Below are 24,926 nucleotides of genomic sequence, written 5' to 3'. Positions count from 1 at the left end.
CTAGTAGCTATTGATAGCCTCATGCACCATTGATTCTTCTAATTCTCTTTTAAAGTCATCCAAGTTGGTGGCCATCAATACATCTTGTGGAAGTGAAAAACATAGCGTAACTATGCATCTTGTGAATAAGTACTGTCTTGAATATTCCATTTTCTTGATTGCCTCTTTCTACCTATACTAGGCACTGGGCCCTTCCAGGTGCAAGGGATTATAAAAGACTTCCTGGGATTTTCTCTGGGCAGCAGCTGTCTTCCTGGCTCTAGCATTTGATTTCTGGGTTTGCTCCTTGTCTCTGACTCCTGTCTTGACACCCCAGGTCTATGTCCTCGTTCCCAGCTCCATGCTGAAAACTGCCTACAGCTCTGCCCTCAAAAAGTGTAATAAACCTGAATATTAGGATTTTTAACCTGAGTCTATGTATATTTTGAAGAGAAGTTCAAAATGTACATACAACACCCACACAACCCTTGAGAATTGTATTATCCTAACGGAAGCCTCTTTTTGTTTTCCTTCAAAATTATTCAGCTATTTTGAGGAATGTTTTCCAGATTGAGTTCAGATTTCAGTCAATGTTATTTTGAGATATGCAAAACTCTCTATGAAATTGTACTAGTTTCAATGAAACTCCCTTAGGTTCTCTTAAAACTATTTCTACGGGTTGTTGTTGTTGTTGTTGTTGTTGTTAGTTACCCCACCCCTCTGTTCAAGCTCTAAGTGCATGGTGTATTTCATTTTAGGTGAAATTTTGGTAGCAATTGAAGAAGTACAAAACTTCATATCCATGCAATAGTTGTGAACATTTCATGTATACTGCAAGTTCTCAGCCAGGTGAAATCATCAATTCCGTTGTGTCTACGCACCAGAAATTTTGGAGCAGCACAGACTGTGCAATTGAAAGTGTTGTGTGCTTGATTTCTTTTTAAAAAGAACATGATATGATGAGAAAAGTGATGCAGAGGAATGGAGTGTCTGTGGATGTTAAAGGCAGCAAGTTGAGTAGAAACTTATTATCATGCTGCCTTAACCAATTTGTTTGGTCTGTGACAAATTCAGAAACAGGCTGCTGAGAGAGGAACTATACTATCAACAAATGTATGTGGCCACTTCTTCAAAAGTTAATATTAGATAGCCTAACACACATGTAGACCACACTCAGTCAGGGATGACATCTGATGCCCTTTCTAAAACAGATACAGTGGTACCTTGGGTTAAGTACTTAATTAGTTCCAGAGGTCCGTTCTTAACCTGAAACTGTTTTTAACCTGAAGCACCACTTTAGCTAATCGGGCCTCCTGCTGGTGCCACACCGCCAGAGCACAATTTCTGTTCTCATCCTGAAGCAAAGTTCTTAACCCGAGGTACTATTTCTGGGTTAGCGGAGTCTGTAACCTGACGCGTATGTAACCCAAGGTACCACTGTATCCTTATTTAAAAGACAAAGACTCACCACTCTTTTCAGATGTCTAATTTGTATGCACCAGTGCTTGGAGGTGGTGATGGGCTGCAACTGAATCTTGAAGAGGCAGAGGTGTTAAGTGTCCCAAGTTTTCATGTCCAGGAGCTGGGGAGATGGCCTGCCTTGGATGGGATTGCACTCCCCTGAAAGGAGCAGGTTTGCAGCGTGGGGTATCCTTGGAGCTCAACGTGGCATGCATGGTTCTCCCGCTTGCCCATTTAATCCCCACAACAACTCTGTGAGGTTGGTTAGGCTGAGAGGCAGTGACTGGCCCAGGGTCACCCAGTCAGCTTCATGGCTGACTGGAGCATTGAAAGAACCAATCTATTTAACAACCACTTGTTGTTGTTGTTTAGTCGTTTAGTCGTGTCCGACTCTTCGTGACCCCATGGACCAGAGCATGCCAGGCACTCCTGTTTTCCACTGCCTCCCACAGTTTGGTCAAACTCATGCTGGTAGCTTCGAGAACACTATCCAACCATCTCGTCCTCTGTCACCCCCTTCTTCTTGTGCCCTCCATCTTTCCCAGCATCAGGATCTTTTCTAGGGAGTCTTCTCTTCTCATGAGGTGGCCAAAGTACTGGAGCCTCAGCTTCATGATCTGTCCTTCCAGTGAGCACTCAGGGCTGATTTCCTTAAGAATGGATAGGTTTGATCTTCTTGCAGTCCATGGGACTCTCAAGAGTCTCCTCCAGCACCATAATTCAAAAGCATCAATTCTTCGGCAATCAGCCTTCTTTATGGTCCAGCTCTCACTTCCATACATCACTACTGGGAAAACCTTAGCTTTAACTATACGGACCTTTGTTGGCAAGGTGATGTCTCTGCTTTTTAAGATGCTGTCTAGGTTTGTCATTGCTTTCCTCCCAAGAAAACAACCACTACCATGCCCTAAACACCATGCCCAGTGGGAAATTGGCAAAAAGCCCAAAATTTGGAAGTGGCCACGTTATGAGAGGTGGAGGGTGGGAGGGTACAATGGCAAAAAGAGGGGAAAGTGAGCTAAGCTTATAGATGCTCTGCCCCCCACCCCTTGCCTTGCCACCATCATTGTGCTGAGGAAGGGGTGCCTATTTGCTCTCAAACAGGATGATATCCAGAATTGAGCCTCAAACATGTCCTGCTAGTAAGCCTTCGTTTGGAGTGATATTGCCCATTGCAGCAAAGTTACCAAGGCTGTCTTATAATGTGTTAGGATATGTCTTGCAGCAGTATCCCTTGGACTGCCAGCATGGGAATCATTTGCAACAATATCCAGAACCTGCCCAGAATCACATCTTTTAGTGTAATTCTATTCAGACTGCTCATTGAAATGCTTATGAATGCATTATTTTAAATAAAGCCTTTCAAGGATTGTACATTCACGTAAAATTGTTCTCAGTATCTTTTTAAAAATTAATGAATCACTGTAATATTTCTGCAAATAATAGCAATATTATTTTTTTGGCACAGCTGAAAATAACAGTAGATCATTAGTGGGTTGAAATTGTGATGCTGCAGGCTCTAGTATATATCATTTTCATGCCTGCTTGAGAGTGTGGAGATTGAAAGGCTAGGGACAAAATTTGACAAAAGGTGTAGAGAGTGTTCATGGACTAGTGAAAAAGGAGCAGGAAATAAGCTTTCCCTGATTTCTGGAATTTGTGACCTTAAGATTCTACTAGTGCTATGCTCTATGTGAAGTGGATTTTGAATTGTCAGAGACCTCAACTAGTGTAAAATGCATGAATATCTGAATCGAGGAGAGGCCATATCTGTGTGATAAAATATATGGTATGAAAGCATAAAGTCCCTGGTTAATACCTAGTACTTTCAGTTAGCAGGTTAGATAGCAGGGTTGGAAATGCATACTTTGTTTTCTGCAGCCTTTCAGTTCCACTGGCCATCAGATCAGACAGTGTTGGGCTAGATGGAACCATAGTCTTGAACATTCAGCAACATTTTTCATTCCCTTAGTAATCCGTGTAAGGCTGCAATCCTGCACATTTTGGAGTAAGTCCTATTATATTCTGGAGAAAATTTCTAAGGGCACCTACTAACAGCTGGGCAGCCACCCAGAGTAAGTGGCATGCCTGATTGAACTGCAGGCTACAATACATCTATGTCATATATGTGGCATTTTGATGTAAGACATTCATTCTCTGGCGACACTGGTTCCCCAAAAACGCTTGTTCAAAAATAACCATATAACCCCAGTCTTTCTGGATGTGCAGTACTAAATATGAAACCCAAAAACCCAAAAAACAGCTGTGCTATGAATATCTTGTCTTTCAACTGAATATTTTCCCTAGAAAAAAGTACATCCATTTAAATACAAGACACTATATCCTCAATGTTGCATAATTTCATGACATTATTTACCCTGACATTAATTAATTTTTTTGCTCATTCAGTGCACATCTAGAAGGGGATACCAGAAGTTCACTGGGAGATGCACGTTTATTTGGTTTCTTAATTGTGACATGGCTGCTATGTTTCTGAAACAAAACAAAACAAAACAAAAGGATTTGGCTTCTGGTGCCCCCAGTTAGCTATGATTTTATAATGGCAGCTGAATATTTGTTTATCCTCATGCCTCTTTGGCATTTCATGTATGATAAATATGTTCATCCTTTGCTTTCTACTGGGAAATGTTCTTTAGGCTAGGAATTTGTCCTCATGATTGTGTATTAGAATGAGCAGAAGGCTTCTGTGCTGCTCAACATCTCTCAGTGGAGTTAAGATTTGATGCTTTGCCGATTACTTGTATTGCGTCCAAAGGCAAGCGATGGAACTGTTCCATGTCACTCAGCACATAGTCCGTACAGTGCTCCGGCTGCTTTTCCTTTTGTGATAGTTCCCTTAGAAACTGCTTTTTGAAGGTCAAGGGGAGCACCAATGAGCTAATATGGTAGAGGGGTTATTGGTTTTGTTTTGTTATGTATTTTGTACTTTCATGCTGTGAACCACCCTGTGATCTTGAGATGGAGGAATAATATTAAATAATAATAATAATAATAATAATAATAATAATAATAATAATAATAATAGAGAAGGTGGTGGGTCTTGTGATTCCATTAAAGGTCCCATACTGTTGCTCCAGTATTATGAGCTTTAGGCAGAGTTAGCACAATTCTATTGATTTTTGGATCATTTGTTTGTTTTCTCATTGTAAGAGAATTGATAACTCCGGTGTGGGGGTGTCGCAATTCTTGGGGAAATGGCTCGAAGGTGTCAGCCAGTTTTTAGCCATGTGTGCTATTTGGGTGATTCGCAGTCCTGCCAATGGAAATCATCCCAGCGTTTTTGCACTTTTAATGTGCCAGAGGTAATCCAGCTAAGCTGTAGGCATTCTCCATATTCCTTGTAGACAGTGATTTAAAAGCATTGGAACAGAAAGCAAATTCCCAGGTGTTACTAAAGTGCTAGACAGATGAAACTGCCTTTATACCAATTATTAAGATGCTGGGAAGAATGAAAAGAAGGTAGTAAGACTCTGAAGACTCCTGTCGCTTGATACTCAGGCTGGTTGTTGTGGTGGTGTTGTTAAATTTATTATCTTCCTTTCACCAGCAAGTCTCAGGGTGGTTTATAACTGTTTAAAATTCAGTATTAAAAACAGTTAAGTTACACTCACAGGGAAAGGGTGGGTCCTGAAAACACATACTGTATCTCAAGTGCAAAGGCCAGAACATTCATTAGTGAGGGGTTGGTTGGTATTCATGAAGAGAGGCAGAGAAGAAAACAATGAAATGGTTTCAAAAACATGGGTGGCTAAATGAGGGGGATGTTTTTAAAAATTAATGACAAATTCAAGAGCTCTGTGGAAAAAGCTACACAATTATTTGTGGGAGCAGTGCATAAAATTTCAGTGCTAACATATATTAAAGCCACTGTGAGACTCCATTCAGTCTTCAGTAATTCCCATTTGATCCCTCCATAGTGAATCAGCACAGTACATGGAGAGGAACAGAGTATGCATGTGACCCCCTGTTCTCATAAGAGACAGGGAGGCTCATATGTGTGGCTTTCAGACATTCCTATGCATTTTTTAAAAAAGTAAACGATAATCTTGTGGAGAGCAAGCATCAAGAAGAGGCCTGCCCCGCCCCTGCCCTGTCATTTCCACCTTGAACTGTAACCAAGCTTGAGGGCAGAACTAGATGATATGCTAAATGTGTGGTCACCTTTGCATGTTGCTGTTGTTGTTTTTAGTTTAGAATTATAGCCATGAGCTGGGTCATGACAATAGCATTGGCAGAGAGAGTTAGATAAACATTTGCTGGAAAATAGAAATGGTTTGCTGCATGTGGGATGTGGTGACAGAGAGCAGAGTTTTGTTAGATTGAAGGCAGCCTTTGGTACTTCAAGGTGGTCGCTTTATTGACTTAGGTATCTGATATAAGATTAGCCCTTGAACTATCTGCTCTAAGAAGCTGCTTCACTGGGCTTTCCTTGAATATCTGTAAGTAAACATAGATTTAACAGGTTATCTAGTGCTCTATTAAATGGTCATGCCTTGTCCAAGCTTCAAAACCAGCCAAAGCTGCTGGTACAGCTTTGGTGCAAACAAACAAGACATTGAATGCAGAGATGTTATGGTCGAAGACACACTGGAAGACAGGTCTGTGAGCTGGCAGGTGGGGATCAAAAAGAGCCAGAGGCAGGTGCCATGGTGAAAGATGGGCTGGTGATAGGTCCTGGACCAAGCAGGCAAGATAGGTAGAGAGGGATAGTCTGTGTGGCTATTCTAGTTACTCAGACCAACAAATTGACTTGAATTACAGGCCTTATAAGAACTGCTGTGCTCCACTTCATAGCACTGGCTTCATAGGTCAAAGGTTTGCTGCTAGACTTCCATTTTGTGAGGGGATGGGGCAGCAGTGGTGTGCTTCCAACAGATGCATTTGATGGCTTGGGGATAGAGTGGGGCAAAGTGCTGGAGAGTTTGGAGGAGGCCCAGGATGGTGGTGGCACATGGGTCCACCACCAGGACTGAACCTCCATCTCACCTTGTCCTCACCTCATTTTCATTCTGGCGAACGGTGCCACTACCTCCACCACTCACACCCAGTGGCGGAGGAAGCTGGTCAGGCACCTGGGGCCTACAGAGCCTGCCTGCCTCCTCCCACCCAGCTGTAGAGCTGCGGGGAGGCAGCAGGTGGACCTTTTGGGCAGCGCAGAGCCTGCGTGCTCCCAAGCCACTGTGTCTCTCCCAGGAGAGACGCGTGGCTCGGGCGTGTTGCAGGCACCGCCATGAGTGCCGCCCGGCATTTTGCCACCCCCTCAGTGGTGACCCACACCCACCGCACCCCCTTCCTCCGCCCCTGCTCACTCCACTGCTGCTTCTAGCCCGACATGACCAGAGGAAGCTAATCTCTGTGTTGTTGTTGCATAATTCCTCACTATTTAGGTAAAGGGGAGGAACATATAAATCCAGGCTAAAATGGCAGCTGGATGCTTCCTGCTGGACATCCAAAGCTTTTCAGCATTTAGCCAGACATAAGCAACCAAAATTTCATTCCTGTGGGGAAACCAAAACCAATACCATCACCAGCATAAAATGAAAAAGCTTGGACTTTTCACAATACTTCTGTCCTAAGGATATTATGAGTCGAGACCCAGAGTACAAAAATTCAAACGACAGAAATGAAGCATCTTCTGGAATTTACCGTATGCATCTATTTAGAAAATAAAATATCTGTGAGAACCCAATTTTTCATTTCTGCTTCAGTGAAAAGCAGTAATGAGAGCTGTCTTCCAAATCAGTTCCCACGTCCCCAGATATTTATTATAAACAAACAGAAACAACACACACAGAGAGACATAGCCTGTTCATGTAGGATGAACAAAACAAATTAAATTCTTTACAAACTAAAGTGTGTGAGAGACAGGGTTTTACAATGATTCTTTGGTTTGCCTTTGTTTGTTTAGCTTTGTTTTCCCAGGTGCAACCATTTTTTATTTTATTTTAATTTTGTTTGCATTTGCGTTCCATTCATTTAATAAATAAAGCCCAGTCTTGGAGAAATAAAGATTCACATCATTATTACCATAATCTGCAAATATTACAACAATAATGACTCACATATGCCTGGCTATATGGTGGCTGTGGTTTTACACAGGCTCTGTTAGCTTGCTTGTCATGCAACCATTCATGTAAATTCTACAGTATGCCTCCTGCCACATTTCAGCATTTAGTACTCAGTTGCAACCACAGTTATTTCGAGCTACTGTAGCAAAATGGAGCGAAACAACCCAGATACCTTTCAGCACATGACAAAATAGCAGCCAATGAGGTCCACAATAATTGGCTTAGCACCATCTCAGGGTGACAAAAAGTTATGGCTGCCATGAATGAGAACATAGGAGCCATTTCCTAGGGACTGAGGTCCCTTTGCCTCCCCCAATAAAATATTTGAGGGGGCCTGGCTTCCCCAAAGTTGATGGACATTGCCATTCAAATGGTGTGTGCACTATGTCTTGCGATCAAGCTTGTGCAGCTGGTTATTCCTGCCTAAGTGCAGAACCTGATCTTCGTCCCTACTGAAATTCATTTTGTTAGCTTGGGCCCAGTTCTCCAATCGGTTAAAGTCATCTTGATTCATGATTCTGTCTTCTATGGCACCAGCAATTTCCAGAGGGTGATGGTTGGGGACTGCTCTTCGCCCCTGTGCAGCCTTTAATGTGGGTTCAATAAATCCCCCATGCTGTTAAACATCTACATGAAACTGTTGAGTGGGGTTATCTGGAGTATGTTGTCAGCAATATGCTGATGACACACAACTCTACTTCACCTTTACATCTGCAGATGAGGCAATGGATTTGTTGGACCAAAGTTTTGTCTTGGCAATGGAATGGAGCAGGGCCAGCAAACTGAATCTCAATCCAAATAAGACTGAGGCCCTCCCTGTTAGTGGGTGGTTGCCTAGAATAGATGGGTGGGAGGTTGCCTACTCTTGGTGGGGTTACACTTCCTCTGAAAGAGTGGGCATGCAGCTTAAGGATCCATCACTGTTGCTTGAGGCTCAGGTGACCTTGGTGATGTGGAGTTCCTACCATTAGCTTTGGATGGTGGCCCAGCTTTACACCTATCTGGACAGGAGTAGCCTAACTTCTGCCATCAATGCTCTAGGTTAGATTACTGCAATTCATTATATGTGGGGCTGCCTCTGAAGATACTTCAGAAACTACAGCGGGTACAGAATTCAGTGGCCAGGTTGCTCACTGGGATGAGACGGTTTGAGCACAAACACCAATCCTTGCTTGACCGCACTGGCTGCCGATTAATTTCTGGGCCCAATTCAAAGTGCTGGTTTTTAGCTATAAAGCCTTAACTGGCTCAGGACCACAATACCTCAAGTACTGTCTCTCCCCATAAGAACCTTCCCAGACCCTGTGACCATCATCTGAGGCATTTCTTTGTGTGACTCCACTGCAAGAGGTCCAGAGGGTGACAACATGAGAACAGGCCATTATGCAATGAAGTTTCAAGGTTAAAGCCGTTGTGAGTAATTATTGGGCAGGCCTAATTTCCTGTAACAAAGTAATGGGAGTTGGTGAAAAAACATTCTTAACCACTGATACTATTGAAGGTGTTAAAAGCCCCCAAGGCCATGAACATCACTGTTCTGGAGAAGCTGCACTGTGGCTGCCTTTCTTTACATTGTAAATCCCATCTTTGAGCAGCTCATGACTGTGAGTGAAGACTTTGTTGCAAATCCAACCACAAAATTCCCATTTAAGATTAGCTGTGTGCAGTTGCTCGATAATTAAAGTCTTTCTGTCACCATGGAGCCACCCTTGGACTTCGGTTGTGATATTTACGTTCTGTTCTCATTTAAAACAAAAACAAAAACAAACCATGTTTCACACAAATATTGAGAAGTGCTATGCTATCAAGCATTTGCATTTCTCAACAGTCTCAGCAACACAGATATGGACAGGAATAGTATCCACATTTGCCCCCTATGAACACTTATCGCACATACTATATCTTAAGAATTAACACCCTTTCAGACTGCTTCAGTCTGGAATTATATGTGTGTGTATACACATCCCACGTTGATAAAATGCCAGCTGCCTATCATCCTTACTTTTTCACCAAAAGATATTCTAAAGGTACTGTGTGTCCTTGAATGAAAGGATGCAAGTTGAACATAACTCTCTGTATTTCATGTGGGACAGCTTGACATTTAATCAGATCTTTTCTGGGTATAGTTCTGAAAATCCAGTTCTGAAAATCCAATTTCTCCATACCTTTATTAAGAGCTAATCAGGGGGGTTCTTTTTGGGGGTTTTTTTGCGAGATCTGCGGGAATGTTGAACTTGTGTAATGACCACATTCAGATTTCTCTGATATCATACATTTTCCCCCCTGAAATTCCCACTCCCCTGCAGCTCCAGGGGAGTGGCGTTTGCTGTGTGGCATGGCTGCAGCCCACTCAGAAGGCTATCACCCACATGCACAGCTGTAGGTGGGGCATTCAGAGCCTTCCCTTTCCGGCCATTGTGGCCAATGGGTTGGGATCCTGTCCCAAGAGGCCAATTTGGTAGCAGTGGGAAGTGCAGATTGGGCATGCTCTCAGGCAGTACTTAAAAGGCTACCTGCAGATTCGCCACCCTGCAGATTTGCTACCTCTTTGGAGGCTATCTGCAGATTCGTCACCCACCCAGCCAAGCTGGAAGTGGCCTGCCCAAAGGTGAGTGGCCAGGCTTTCATGAGGATATTGCTATGGTTGATTCAGTTGCTGTGTTCAGGGACAGTGAGGATTCCCCCCCCCCCCGAAGACTTCATGTTTTCACCTGTGTCATAACAACAGTCACAACTTTGGTGGATAAGGCATTGGGTTGGATCCTTAGCTGATCGAGTACCCTGTAAAGGGGCCCAGGAAAATCGTCTCTGCCTGGGAGCCCACACAGGGGTTTAAGTGGGGTTGATGAACCTGGTCCAGAGCTGAGGAGCAACTCCTCAGCTCTGGGTCCACCCTGCAGTATTTACCAACCAGCAGGCTGCATGATACCAGATTCATGTGCAATGCCTTGGCCAAACTGCACTTGCATCTATAATCAATAAAAGCTGTGGCCTATTTCAACCCAAATACCAATCTCCTGTGTTTATTTCTATGTTTTCTGGCCCTTTCCATGCTGGGAGTATCATGCACCTGCGATGGCAACAATGAATACAGCTCTGCCAAGACATAAACTGAAAGCCACCCCACAAATTTGCCTCGGTACAAAAAGAAACGCTTATTTTTATATTCAATTTTATTGTTATCTTTTATTTCATGGTATGGGTGCATTTGCCAAATGTACAAGACTTTTCTATTGAGGACGAAGGATTAGGAAAGGTTCTCAAATTTTACACGTGGACCTTTTTAAAAAATAAAAATGTTTATTTTACCTTTTGAATGAAGTTCTGATACAGGGCCATTTGAAATGTGACACAGTGACACAGAACAAACATGTCTGTGGCAAACAAGATCACTTTGCTGACAATGGCTGAATTCTTTTCATTTCATTTCATCAGTTTACTGGTGTTCTGTTGTGTATGTGTGTTTTCCATAGGTAGCACATCTCACTGAGTTACAGCAGGGAGAACAAGGATTAATGGCAAGTAGCTTTAATGAGGCTCTTATGCACAATTTGCAGAGATTAGGAGGCTGTTTCGTTGGACACATTTTACCACTACAAGCTCAACGACTGTGTTCTGAAGTCATTCTGAATCAACATTTAACAGATAGCTTTCCTTTGATAGCTCTTTTATTCTGCAGGTGCAGCTAAATGGGGTGGGGAGGCTGGGGGGGGGGGATTTGTGAAGGGGAATGGCTTCTATACCATTATTATGAAGTCTCCTTAGCTTGACAAAAAATATAGATATACCCCTTCATTCCAAACAAGGATATAACAGATTTGGGGACAGGATCAGTTTCTCAACTAGAGTTCCCTCATTTTGGAGAGCTGCATCTGTGGGAATTTTAAAAATAGGATTACCACTGCATTTGAAAATGGATATATTGGATGTGGGAGCTGCAAAGGGTAGGCTGGGGGTCCAGCATGTGGGTATAAGTATCTGGTTGGCCCTTGTGAGAAGTCCACTCACCCTCTCTGGTGGGCGCCATTGCAGGCTGGCATTCTCCCATGCACCGGGATCCGCCATGGGAAGTCCCAGGGACTGTAGCAAAGGAAGCCTCTGGGCTGAGCTTGCTGCCTGGATAAATGGTCCCGCCTGCTTGCCTAATCAGCAAATTGTGAGCGGACATGGGCCACCAGTATATTACATAGGTATATTACATAGTCAGCCACTTTTTGTTGGATCGTCTTAGGTTCATCCAAAGTGCTTCTGCAGGGAAAGAATAAGATCATTTGGAGTGAGGTCAAAGCTCTTAGCTCCATGTGTGTGTTTAATCCCTTGCAGGTGTGGCCACAGCGTTAGCAATTGCAGAAGGTTCTTCTCCACAGCCGGGAGAGTCACAGGTTGCTCTTCCATTGGCACATGATGTTAAACTTCAGGCACTCCAGTTATTACAGAATTCGTCCTCTGCATTATATATTTTGAACTCAAGTGTATCCAGACACGGCCTTGCTTGACTAAGGCATTGGGTGGTGAGACACTTATTTGCACTAGATGCAATCTAGCAAAGCCTTTGTGGTGCCATAAAATAGGACACTTGATTCTGTTGTAGGTGGCCAAGTTTTTAAATGAAGCTCCCTGCTGTGTCACCTCAGGCAAGCCATGATCTCTCATCCTAACCTGCTGTGAGGCTGAGAGCATTATGGTCCCCAAACAACTTCCTTGTGATGAGTTATTTCCCTTTCTTCTATAATATTTAGCTATACCAATGGCTGTCAGTGATGGAGATACTCATAACCTGCTGCTGCTGAATGAAGCCCTGAGTGCACTTAAACTTACTTATGATGGGAACGGGGTGAAAGAACTCATTTACGGAGAGACTGTTTTCACTGCTATTACAATGGTGGACATGTTGTTTATTATTTGCTTCACAAAATGTACACACCACTTGACTGTAAAGAAAAGGACCCTTTTGAACTTCTTGGAGGGAAAGAGGAAAATACGTTCAGAAGTTTGTGAAAGAAAGGGATCAACTTTCGGTGAAGAGGAGAATGCAAGGACTGAAAATGCACCAAAGTTTTAAAGAGTAACTGTATCACTTTACAGTGGTACCTCGGTTTACAGACGCTTCAGGTTACAGACTCTGCTAACCCAGAAATAGTACCTCGGGTTAAGAACTTTGCTTCAGGATGAGAACAGAAATCACGCGGTGGCAGCGGGAGGCCCCATTAGCTAAAGTGGTGCCTCAGGTTAAGAACAGTTTCAGGTTAAGAACGGCCCTCCAGAACGAATTAAGTTCTTAACCCAAGATACCACTGTATTCCTTTGATCCCTTTTGGCTTTTGCTGGGTGCTTTCAGGGCAATTCCAAGACCCATGATGGCTATGTTCCGCCTCCACAGCATGAGGCAGCAATTCTTCTATCAGGAGAGGAGAGTCATCTTGGGCTCAAGTCTTGCTCATGGCTTTCCCGCAGACATCTATGAGAACAGGGTGCTGCCCTAGGTGGGCTACGGGCTGGCCCAGCCGGCTCTTCTTATGTTCTGATAATACAGATATGCTGGATCATAGAAGAAGAAGAAGAAGAAGAAGAAGAAGAAGAAGAAGAAGAAGAAGAAGAAGAAGAAGAGTTTGGATTTGATATCCCGCCTTTCACTCCCTTTAAGGGAGTCTCAAAGCGGCTCACATTCTCCTTTCCCTTCCTCCCCCACAACAAACACTCTGTGAGGTGAGTGGGGCTGAGAGACTTCAGAGAAGTGTGACTGGCCCAAGGTCACCCAGAAGCTGCATGTGGAGGAGCGGAGACGCGAACCTGGTTCATCAGATTACGAGACTACCGCTTTTAACCACTACACCACTGAAAAAGTATGGCATAAACGAAAGTGATTGTGAGATCGCTTCAATGTGCAATTATCTCATATTTCAATCTGCCTTTGCTTACAAATACACTATTCGGTATACTTTCAATAGCTTTCCTCTGTTATCATACAAGGCTTGTGTAGACCCATTGATCACAAGGGAAAGTTTTTTTTTTTTATTTTGTGTTTAATGAACTAGCCATTTTACATGACAACCACCACAATTATTTTCATGGGACCTGTGGGTGGGTTGCTGCTGCTCATGTATGGGTATATTCATATCAAAGACTTAAATCCTTTTTTTGCTTTTAAAAAAATAAATAGCAAAGCAAAGGGTGATTGACATGAGCTAACAACATTGCTATGGTTTTCTAGAGGTATAAATAGACATAACAAATGTTCTTAGTATACATTGCTCGCTTTTAAACATATTTATCTTGAATTTATCCAGTCATGGACATTGGAACCTTGTCTGCTATGAATATTAAATCTCTTCAAGTTTCACCCCCACCTCCTCCCATTCTAAAATACAGTTTAAGCTGGTGGACACCCTGGTACATTTCCCAAAACAGAATACCCTTCCCCCAAAAGGAACACGTGAAACAAGATAATACAATACAAGTCTAATAGTATCTTAATTTATTATGGTGTAAGCCTCTGTGAGCTACCAAAAAGATATGCCGAGCCAGTAAAATACAACTTTCTATTTCTTTTCTTTCTTTCTTTTCCCCAACCCTGATAAACAAAAATGCAAATACTCTGTGCGTATGCAGTTTCACATTTTAAACTCACTGTCTATCATTTAAATCATCATTGTTTTTGCTCACTTCCTGCCTTGGGCCTGTTACTAACAATCAGCCTGGTTTTCATTATATGACTGCTGTGAAGATATAGAAAGCATTATAAGGAGACACAATGCTTGGATACATAAAATTTTTGATTCTTTTAACAGTGATTTTAAAATTGTTGGCTGGAAAGGAAGCACTCAGAACTGTTGCTAGGCAGGAGCTCATGTAGGCCAGAGGATCACATTAGAAAGCAAGAAAAAGAAGACTGAAATTTATACATCCCTGGAGATCAGAGGCATTTTACTGGAAATAGAGGACTTGAAGAAAACTGCACACGTGCCAAGTGGCAAGCCTATAGTGGGCAGGCAAAGTGGAACTGTACCGTACATCTACAGGCAATAAGGTTAATGTGGGCTGGGATTCCTGCCAATTTCTCAAAGTGCCACTTTTTCTACTGAAAGCTGAAGACATGTTCAGTAGTCCATGTTTGGAGTAAACTGTCCTGGAAAAGCTAATGCTGTACGACCAAAGTATTCTTGTTTAATTAGATTTGAGGAGGTGGATTAGACTGCAAAGTAGGAAAACATTTTATTTTGTGTGTGTGTCTTTTGGACGCATCATACATGGAGACTTAGAGATCAGTCTGTGAGGCCAGTGGGTTAGCACTTCTCCTTCATTTTAGCTGCAAAGAAATTGCAAACCCTGGATTCTGCAATGTCACAATGCCAGTGTGGTGTAGTGGTTAAGAGTGGTGGACTCGTAATCTGGTGAACTGGGTTCGTGTCTCTGCTCCTCCAGATGCAGCTGCTGGGTGACCTTGGGCTAGTCACACTTCTCTGAAGTCTCTCAGCCCCACTCACCTCACAGAGTGTTTGATGTGGAGGAGGAAGGGAAAGGAGAATGTTAGCCGCTTTGAGACTCCTTCGGGTAGTGATAAAGCGGGATATCAAATCCAAACTCCTCCCCTTCTTCTTCTTCTTCTTCTTCTTCTTCTTCTTCTTCTTCTTCTTCTTCTTCTTCTTCTTCTTCACCAGGTTGATCTTTGTTTTCTTTGCAACTCCTCCACCTAAGACCCTGCTAATTCTAAAACTGAGGTGCTGAACATCTAGCTTGTCTGATTGCAGAATATTTTCTTCAGTGTTAAAAACCACACCCCTAAAATGAAACGATTTAAAGTATTAAATAACTGCTTGCTGGCATCTTCCAAAATGCAAAACATGCCACTGCATCCATAATTCTTTCTTCTCGCTTAGAATTTGACCTAATGATCATTTAAAACGTCTTCCTTACAATGTGCTGCTATAATTATTAACTGTGCCTTTTGGAGGATTTAGTACAGTATGAACAGTTTCCCTCTGTCTTTTCCAAGTACTATTGTCAGGAAAATGTTTTCCTTTTTGTTGCACAGTTGATAGAATTTCTCCGTCTGTCAGCTCTTCCTAAAGCTCATCTGCAGGGGAGGAGCTTTAGAAGCAGCCTTTGCGAAAAGAAAAGGAGCTCAGCTTGAAAAATAGAGCTGGAGATGATTACAAGTAAAGTATATGTGCCGGGACAAAATTGAGATTAGTGCAAAATGATTATGAAGCCTGAGACTCAAACAGAATCAAGATTAAAATTCTTACGGAGTTTTTAACTCTTCACTGATGAATATGTATTTGTGCCTTAGTAGAGGCATCACTAGCCACAGCTTTCTTGAGAGCTATATTGGATATTGTGAACTTTTCTGCTTTGGGCTCATGCTTACAGAAAAGGGAGGGGGAAAGCAGAGAGGGATCCTTCTTTCATTCCTTCCTTTTTCTGGCATGTTGTATCTCTTGCCTTCCATCTCAATACTGATTTTGTGTGTGTGTGTGTGTGTGTGTGTGTGTGTGTGTGTACATAGTTCTAGGTAAATGGTGTCTCTAATCAGTTTCTCATTTTCAACAGTGTGATATACAAGACACTATTTTGTTTAAGGACAGATATTTCTGTCAAGCTAGGATCAAGAAGGGGTGATAAAACATTCTTGTTTCGCAAGGCAAGACAGTAGTTTTCATCTTGGCATGTGGAAGAACAAATGGTAGCAGAACAAATGGAAGGACTGATTTTCCAACATGTGCTCCTGACAACTCAGAAACTGTTGGAATGTTTTCATTCATGCTTCCTTGCAGTAATGTGGTGTAAATGAAAACATCCCTCAATCACTGAGAGAATGTAACTTACCTAACACCAATAGAATGGTCATGATTCATGCATTTGTTGAAATACTGGTAACCTGCCCAGCAAATGCACAGAATCCAGCATTGTTTTAGAACAGGAGAAGTTGCTTTTTGCTTGCATGCTGGATTTGGATATATTCAGACTGAAGCCATTGGCTGATTCATTTGTTGCTGTTGTTGTTAATGCAGGGATTTTCATGACATGTCGCTGTTGTAATGGATTGCAGAGATGTAGCAATGGATCGCAACATTGCATTTGATATGCAGGATGAGACAGGAGATGGTGGGCTGTGGATTTGCCACTTGCCCATAGATGTCGTTTTTTAAAAAAGATCACCATTTCAGTTCACAGAAACATCTGAGGCTGTCTTATGCTGACTCATATTTGTCTGGATAGCTGAGTACTGTCTTCAAGGCAGGGGACCTGTTTGCTGCCTTGATTCTATTATAAAGAATTCAAGTAGGGGTGCTTGCTTCTTATAATTCTCACTCCAGCAGTCTTTCACCACATTTTAAATGTTATTTATTTATGTATTACAATGCCTTGCCTGTCTATGAAAAGATACTCATCAGCTAACAATAATAAAAAACCCTAACTAAACCATGTAACAAACAGACAGTATCACAGTAATCCCATCTAAAATCAGATAAGAGCATGAAACATGGTAGCCAGTTAAAAACATGATTAAATTGAAAGCACAGATTACAACACAGCAGCACAGAGAAACAAATTAGCTCAGCAGACCAAAAATGGCAACCAGTTAGAAATGTAATTAAAATAAAGACACAATTGCCACACAGGACAACAGGGGGAAACAAATTAACTCAGTATGCCAAGCATTCTTGGATGAAGCGGATTATCTCGACCCATTTCAATCTGACCTGAGACCAGTTTTGGCACTGTGATAGCTCTGGTTGCCCTGGCTAATGCCTCTTTTGGGGAAAGGGAAAAGTGTGACCCTATTGGTTCTCCTTGATCTCTCAGTGAGTTTTGATACTATCAGGTATCCTCCAGGAGCAGCACTGGGGGTTGGGTCCATAGTGATACAGTCATTCTGCTCCTCTCTGCAGACCCACTTTCAGAGACTAGCACTCTGCTTAACCCAGTGACTGTTGAGCTGTGGGGTCTGTATGGTCCTTTTCTGCCCCCAACACTATTTAACATCTATATGAAGCCATTAGGAGTTCTCATCTGGTGCTTTGGGACTCCGGTGTCATCAATGTGTAGATGAAACCCACTACATCCCTGCTACATCAGAATGAGATGTAGCTGTGTGGATGTTGAACCAGTGTCTAATGGGCTAGATGAGTGCCAACTAAATGAAGCTGAATCTTGATAAGATCTGTTGGGGGATTGCTCCTGGGTCTGTGTAGAGCCACCTTTGAAGATGGTCCAGCAACTATTGTAGAATGCTGCTGGTGGAGTGCTGACTGATGTTTCAAAATGCAGCCACATAACAGCTGTCCTGTAGGATCTGCATTGTTTACCCTTATATTACCAGTCCCAGTTTAAGGAGCTGAAGTTAATATGCAAAGCACTGAATGTCTTGGATTCTAGTTCCACTTTCCCTTCCACCCTGCCCTGGCTATGAGGTTCACTGTCCTCTAGCAAAGCTTGCTCTCTCTGCAGAGTCACAGGACAGGTTGCACCCAGTCCCTTTCCCTTGAGGTCTTGGTAGGTAGTCAAAATTTAAGCTTTAATACTGCCTCTGGTGAATGGAGCTTTGTCTCTAATGTGATGATGTTACGATATAGAAGCAATGCGGCCGCGAGCAGCTGCTAGCATGAAAGCAAAACATAATGGGAATGTTGGGACTGTTCCGTGGGAAACAGAGGGACAGTCTATTCACAGTGCTGAGCACCGGATTTAGCTCAGAGTGTAACATGAGCTGTACAGGAAGTACAGGAGGTGGGGTTTGCGTCTCTCTGCTGTTGGAGTTTGAAGAGAGCAGACGTGTTTTTCTGTAATGCTGCAAAGACAGAAATAAAGGCATGTAAATACATTTCTGTCTATCTCTTTCCCCTGCCTGGGGAGGGCAGGGAAGAGTGGTGTGTTCTTCTCACACTTGAGGAGGATCGCCGACCTAGCCTGTATCCTGCTCGGGAATGCAGACGGGGAGGTCACCAGGAGATCAAGCTGGGTGCCTGGAGAGTGACCAGTTTCTCCTGATAAAGGCTTGATTTTATAACAGATGATTCTCTCTGGAGGTGGAATGTCACCAAAATTTAGCACAACATCATGGATGATACCTTGTCTTCCTCCCAGCTCCAATCACAGGGAGATGGTGGAAGATTATTGATGCCATGTACCATGCTGAATGTTGGAGACTACCCTCCTAAGTATGCCACAGCTGCTGAGATGAGCCCCCCCCCTCCCATCTCAGCCTTAAGATCAAGAGAATGCTCCAAACAGAGAATATGACAAAAACGGGAAGCAAATTCTGTGGAGCTCTATTTTTGTCTTTTGGGTTCAGACAGAAGCGATACCACTGGCACGATAAAGAAAAATGTCCCTGTGAAACTTCGTAACACTCTTAAATCCAGAATGAATTTTAATGGTTGAGTTTTGAACAGCTTCTTTAAAAGAGGGCTGCATTTGAATTGTTGACTTATGCTAACTGAAGCAGGACAAATGGCAACAGCATTATAGATTGTGCATGAACAAAGATATTGTTTATCTTCTTGAAGTATATTTCCAGGCCTGTCAGGGAACATGTAAGAGAGGGTTTAAGCAGCTTGTGCTTCTGACTGTGAATGCTATCTTGAAGCACAACCTTCATAATTTTCATGAACTTGAACTGAGATATTAGGGACATATTTGAAAAGTTAGATTTGATGAGGCTTTAAAACACAGTTTTATCATGTGGCATTACGAATACAAAGCTGAAGTCTTGCAAGATTATTTCCTCTAATACACTGCTTCATTTTGCTGCAGTGGATCATGTAAACCAGCATCTTTTTTAAAAAAAATCCAATTTGTTTAAAGGAAAATAAACATTTTGAAACATATTCCCATTGCACATTCTTTTTCTGGGGAGCTGATGCTTCTAACATCCAGTGATAAAGAAGCAGAGGATTTGTGAATGAGAAAATGTGTTATCTTTTTTAAAAAAACATTCCCTATTTGACAGTCTACTACATCAAATTCATGAGAACATTCTGACCTTAAAAGAGGGTGGATTGCAGGGATAGTATTATTTAATCCTTGAAACAATGTCCTAGCTAAGTCACATTTCCTCCATTTCAGAAGGCATTTGTTTGTGTTTTCAGCTGAAACATTTTTTTCCTGAAACATCTCACAATATGCCTATACTGTGTAGGCATGAAGAACCCTTAAATCTAACACCCTTCTCCTTGCTCTTTTCATTATACAGCTTGTGAGAGGAGTCATTATACAAAGTTTTTCAAGTTTGTTTTTATTGCAGTATCCTGCACTTTTCAAACAGAACAACAGAAATGGAGATTGCTTTAATATGCACCCCATTAATGTGAAAGGCTTAGAACTATCTGCATTGATGCCTGACACACAACAAAACAGCATGCTTTAAATCCACCAACTTTATTTACTTAAATCTTACTTTTTTCTAAGGCAAAAGCAAAAAAGAAAGATTCTAATATTTAGTAGACATGCTTATTGACTTTTCTCTTGCAAAATCATAATGCAAGCATGTCCTGATCCACCAGCCCAAAAGTGGGTTCATGGGAATGGTTTGATGCAGGAATACCAAAGAAGAATGGCAAAAAAAATAATCAAAAAAAAAATCAGAGTAATCAATTCTAGTGCTTTATTGTAAGAAAGAGTAAACTTGAAGCACAGCCTTCAGAGTCCTGCTGCCTTTGCAGACATGGGGCGAACATCACAACAGTGGGAGGTCATAATGACTTGTCCACACCCAAGCAACCATTTACACATGATTTATGCACAAAGCAGTACACATCAGTTTGGCCAGACCCTCCCATCAATCCACCTGGCCACTGAGGCCATAAAAAGGTAAAGGTACCCCTGCCCGTACGGGCCAGTCTTGCCAGACTCTAGGGTTGTGCGCCCATCTCACTTAAGAGGCCAAGGGCCAGCGCTGTCCGCAGACACTTCCGGGTCACGTGGCCAGCGTGACAAGCTGCATCTGGCGAGCCAGCGCAGCACACGGAACGCCGTTTACCTTCCCGCTAGTAAGCGATCCCTATTTATCTACTTGCACCCGAAGGTGCTTTCGAACTGCTAGGTTGGCAGGCGCTGGGACCGAACGACGGGAGCACACCCCGCCACAGGGATTCGAACCGCCGACCTTTCGATCGGCAAGCCCTAGGCGCTGAGGCTTTTACCCACAGCGCCACCCGCGTCCAACTGAGGCCATAGGTGGCAACAATTCAAAGTGTATAGATAACTTCTCTGTCTGGGCCAACAGCTGAACAGCCCAGGGTCAACAGATAAGCACAACATCAAAACAAGCCAATTAGTATATATCAAAACAAGTGAATATATGAGCTCATTTTTGCAACAACCCATCAGTCAAAGCTGATTATATTCATTTGTTTCAATATATCTTGACTACCAAGTGGCATTTGCAGGCCTTCTGGAACATTTTGCCATCGGTTCAACACAAAGCATTTAACACCTGGTACTTGGTTTTCCAAAGATGAATTTTAAAAGATTTATATATGCCTGTGAATGTTGTAGACTGCATTGTTAAATGTTCAGAATTCATAGCACAATTTATGTCTTGTTCTGTTATGATTTTGGAAAATAACCAGATTAAGCCTAAATTATGTTGATTCATGTTGTAGAGATGTGGATTATTCCCTGTATTTTGCAGGCTTTATCCTACATCATTACCTGATTATTATTTTTTATTATACTTATTTTTTAATACATTAATGCAGCAAGGGTGCGCAGGCCTGCTGAGCTGTCCACCTTGTTGAGTTTTGGTAGAGAGTGGAATTGTTTTATTATTCTCTGCCTAAATTCCAGAGTGGATGGTGGGCTCTGTCTGTCTTCTGTGACTCACTGATCACTGATGGGAAGGAGGGGGTCTGAGCAGACAGGGAAAGAAAATTAAGGGTAATAGGGGAAAATATGTGCAAATACTTAGTCTTATTTTCTGTAGGTGGGTAAGGAGGACTTAATGAGTAATTAAGCCTTAATAGCCCACTTAGATAGTTCTGTCAAACTTGTGTTATACCATATTATATGGTGAACCCCAGTTAGTACTTTTATTTTTTTTTCATTTTTATATCTGCTGAGTCTGTCTGGCTATTGTTCTTTCTTTCTTTCTTTCTTTCTTTCTTTCTTTCTTTCTTTCTTTCTTTCTTTCTTTCTATTCTGTTATGGATTCTTTTGTGTGTGTCTGTTGTAAGCTACTCTCAGTAATGTGAATGCATTGTAAAAATGGGATATAAATCTGAGAATGCACGTGTACTATTATTCTGCTATTTCTGGTGTTTTAAAGAGTATCATGAGCAAAAAGGGCACATCACAGTTCCACAGAGTTTACAGTTTTATTTCATTTATTATTTAGGTTTCTGCTTCCTAGTCACCCTTCAGCCAAAACTCCCAGAGTGACTTACAAAATAAAAAGAACAGTCAATAAACAACTAGAACAGTAATGAAAGAACCAGGTCTCCCCTGCCCCCTTTTCTGTTAATGAATTCCTCTGTCAACAGCCTCCTGTCAATTTGTGATCTGAATGTAGAGAAAGGGGAGGCAGGCAGGTAGGCAGAGTGCTGTGAGTTTAGCTTAAGGTAAAACGTCTTACAATTCAAAGGCTCTTTATGAGTATCTGATGCAAGGCTGGAATAGTTGCTGCAAATTTACAGAACTCTGCTCACTTCTACCAAGTTTCCCCCAAATATTTGTAAATATTGCAGAGATGCCATATAGTTCAACTGTGTCTCATCCAAAGGATACCAAATTTGTGGTGCTGTCCCTAGACATAAGTGCTTATGTTTAGTTTGTGCTTGTGATTTCATGTGTATTGTGCCAGGTTGATATGAGTGTTTGTAAAGTTGACAGAGCCTTTCTTTTCTCCAGGCCCTGCTGTGCTCAGCTTTCCACATTTAGATACCATAGCCACCTAGTCCTTGATCTGAGGCTTTCATTCAATTATATAGGATGGGTGACATTATATTAACATATTCTTTACACATGTTTCAGTTTAGAATGGCAAATGTGGAGCACCTTTAAGTATTCGGAGAGCCTCATTGGGGTAGTTTTTTGTTTGTTTGTTTGTTTGTTTGTTTGTTTGTTTGTTTGTTTGTTTCAAGTTGGCACTGAAGTCTCTGATGAAATTGCTGCAGCGACAATTGACTCTTCTGTGATATCAGGCACTGTTGCAATATAGCACGTTAGTAGGGTAAATGAGCAATACTCCTCAAGGTGAGGTTCATATATAGTACTCCAGTATGGAGCTTCTGACACTGGCCAAAAACAGACATCTCAAAAGAAAATGGTTTAGTAGGCTAATCTATCCCTAGAAGCTAGTATTGCTGATGTGTACTATTTTGAATGTTTTTCTCTAAAGACTCTCCTCCCTGCAAGAGGGGGGAGTGGTTGTGGCCGGGAGCCAGACTCCGCCTCAAGCAGGGGGCGTTTGCCCCCTGCCTCCCACTCACCTGGCTGGCGCCCATGCCCTCGGCCAGGCACCCAACCAGGTGCCATCAAGGGGGGGGGCGTGTACAGCAGCCTAAATTGCTGCGGCGCCAGCCTCCAGCCCTCACTTTTCGTTGTCCCGTCGCAAGTCAACAGGTCTAACCTCCTTGCTGTCTGCAGAAGCCAGGGAAGTATTTCGCAAGGCTTAGAGTGGGGGGGGGGTTATTGCTATTGGAGCTAATTCCTTGTGATTGGAGTACTGGGAGAGTTTGGATCTTTGCTTGGATGTAAATTGCTTCAGTTTACTTTTCGTTGGGCTAACTTCCCTATTTCCCCCCACTTCTGGTGTTTGGTTTAATTTCAGGGTTGTTAAGCAGGGGGTTCCTAGTTTTCTATTTCCACATCTTCAAGGGGGGGCATGTACAGCAGCCTAAATTGCTGCGGTGCCAGCCTCCAGCCCTCACTTTTCATTGTCCCGTCGCGAGTCACCCACCCTCCACTCCCTTAGAGCAGGGTTCCAGTTTTTTTTTGGCCTTGCTATGGACCTTAGGTTGGTCGCCCTGGTTGTTCGGGGGGGCCTGGTAGGAATTTTTCCATTTGGCATTAGGCTTTTTGGTTTTTTCACCTACCTCGTAGCAATCGTCACAACTTTCGTGGTATTGGTGGGTAGGTTAGGCATTGGAATAATGTGTTGTGGTGTCGAAGAGCTAGGTGTGGCCATCGCCTATGCCTTCAGTTTTTGGGTATTCCGTTAAAGGAATCTGGCGGTCGTGTATTCTGTCCGATGCCTGCTTGGCGGGAGGCCATGGCACGACCCTTAGTGACATCAGGGGAGAGCCTATAGTTGGATTAGCATCAACAGGCTCCACCTACTGGTGAATAAACCCACCTTGTTTCAGACTCACCCCTCTCTGAGGGGGTGGAGTCAGCTGACGTAATCCAATGCCTAAGCCAATACCTTTTCACTTGCTGTAATCAATAAAGTTGTGGCCTTTTCTTGCCCATTAACCTTATATCACGTGTCCTTGTGTTTCATTCCACTGCACGGGGTTCGGGTCCTCGAACCACAACAGAAGAAGAAGATGATGATAAAGCAAAGGCATAAAAACCCGTGGCATTAAAACTTATGTTTGTAAACTGGACAGATGTCCATTTTGCAGTATTTTTTGAATTCATTCCTGGAAACAAAAATGAACTCTCCACTTTAAATTGTAAATGAAGCCTTTATTTTTATTTTTAAAGCACCAATGTTACTTGATCTGGAAAACATCTTCAAAAATATTTCACCCCTGTATTTTCTTTCAGTACTGGTGAGGGGAAGGATAGCTGCAGAAACCCAGAGAGAGGATCTTCCTCACTCTTTTGGTATCACGCAGGGATACACGATGTTCTGGAATGTTGAATTTAGGTATGGTTAGAAAGCACAATTTCAGCACCTCAAAGGTTTGGACAGCTCCACAGGACTTTAGCTCTATTCATGCATTACTTGCAGTCAGGCGTAAGTGTGTGGCGAGAGAGAGGGGAGCACCCACAGAATCACAGAACTGGAGAGTCATCTAGTCAGTGCTATGTTTTAAGCCCTGCCCCAACATTGTTTTCCCACCACCACCACAACTGTGTACCGTGCATGCTTGTGTGAAATGTAGGAATGGGGGAGAAATTAGATTCAGTTTGCATTTATAGGTAAACCACGCTAATTTGCACTTTCCAAAACAATTTTGGTGGCAAGTCACACTTCTCCAAATGCCTATATTAGTGAAAATAACACAAACTAATACAGACATATAGAGAACTGAATTTAAAGCAACACAAATGAGAAATGAGATTCTCCCAACTCACAAGAAGAAATCCTAGTTCACAAGCAGGGCCTCCACACAATCAGGACACTTCTTATTTTTGATCACACAATGTGGGGAGATGTGATGTTGAGGGTGGGGCTAAAGGCATGGACCTGCTCGGTGGTTGCTGCCAATGAGACTGGTGGGGTGG

At 42.6% G+C, this 24,926-nt stretch overlaps 1 protein-coding gene across 2 annotated transcripts in view; it reads left to right on the top strand.

The window, feature by feature from the left end:
* Positions 1-24,926, top strand: part of GRM7 (glutamate metabotropic receptor 7) — a 391,771-nt gene that overhangs the window by 146,888 nt on the left and 219,957 nt on the right. The window lies entirely within an intron of this gene.

Source organism: Podarcis muralis, chromosome 2 (assembly GCF_964188315.1).
Source record: "Podarcis muralis chromosome 2, rPodMur119.hap1.1, whole genome shotgun sequence".
NCBI classification, from domain to species: domain Eukaryota; kingdom Metazoa; phylum Chordata; class Lepidosauria; order Squamata; family Lacertidae; genus Podarcis; species Podarcis muralis.
The sequence above is the reverse complement of the archived record's forward strand: the minus strand, read 5'-3'. Positions and strand labels throughout refer to the sequence as shown.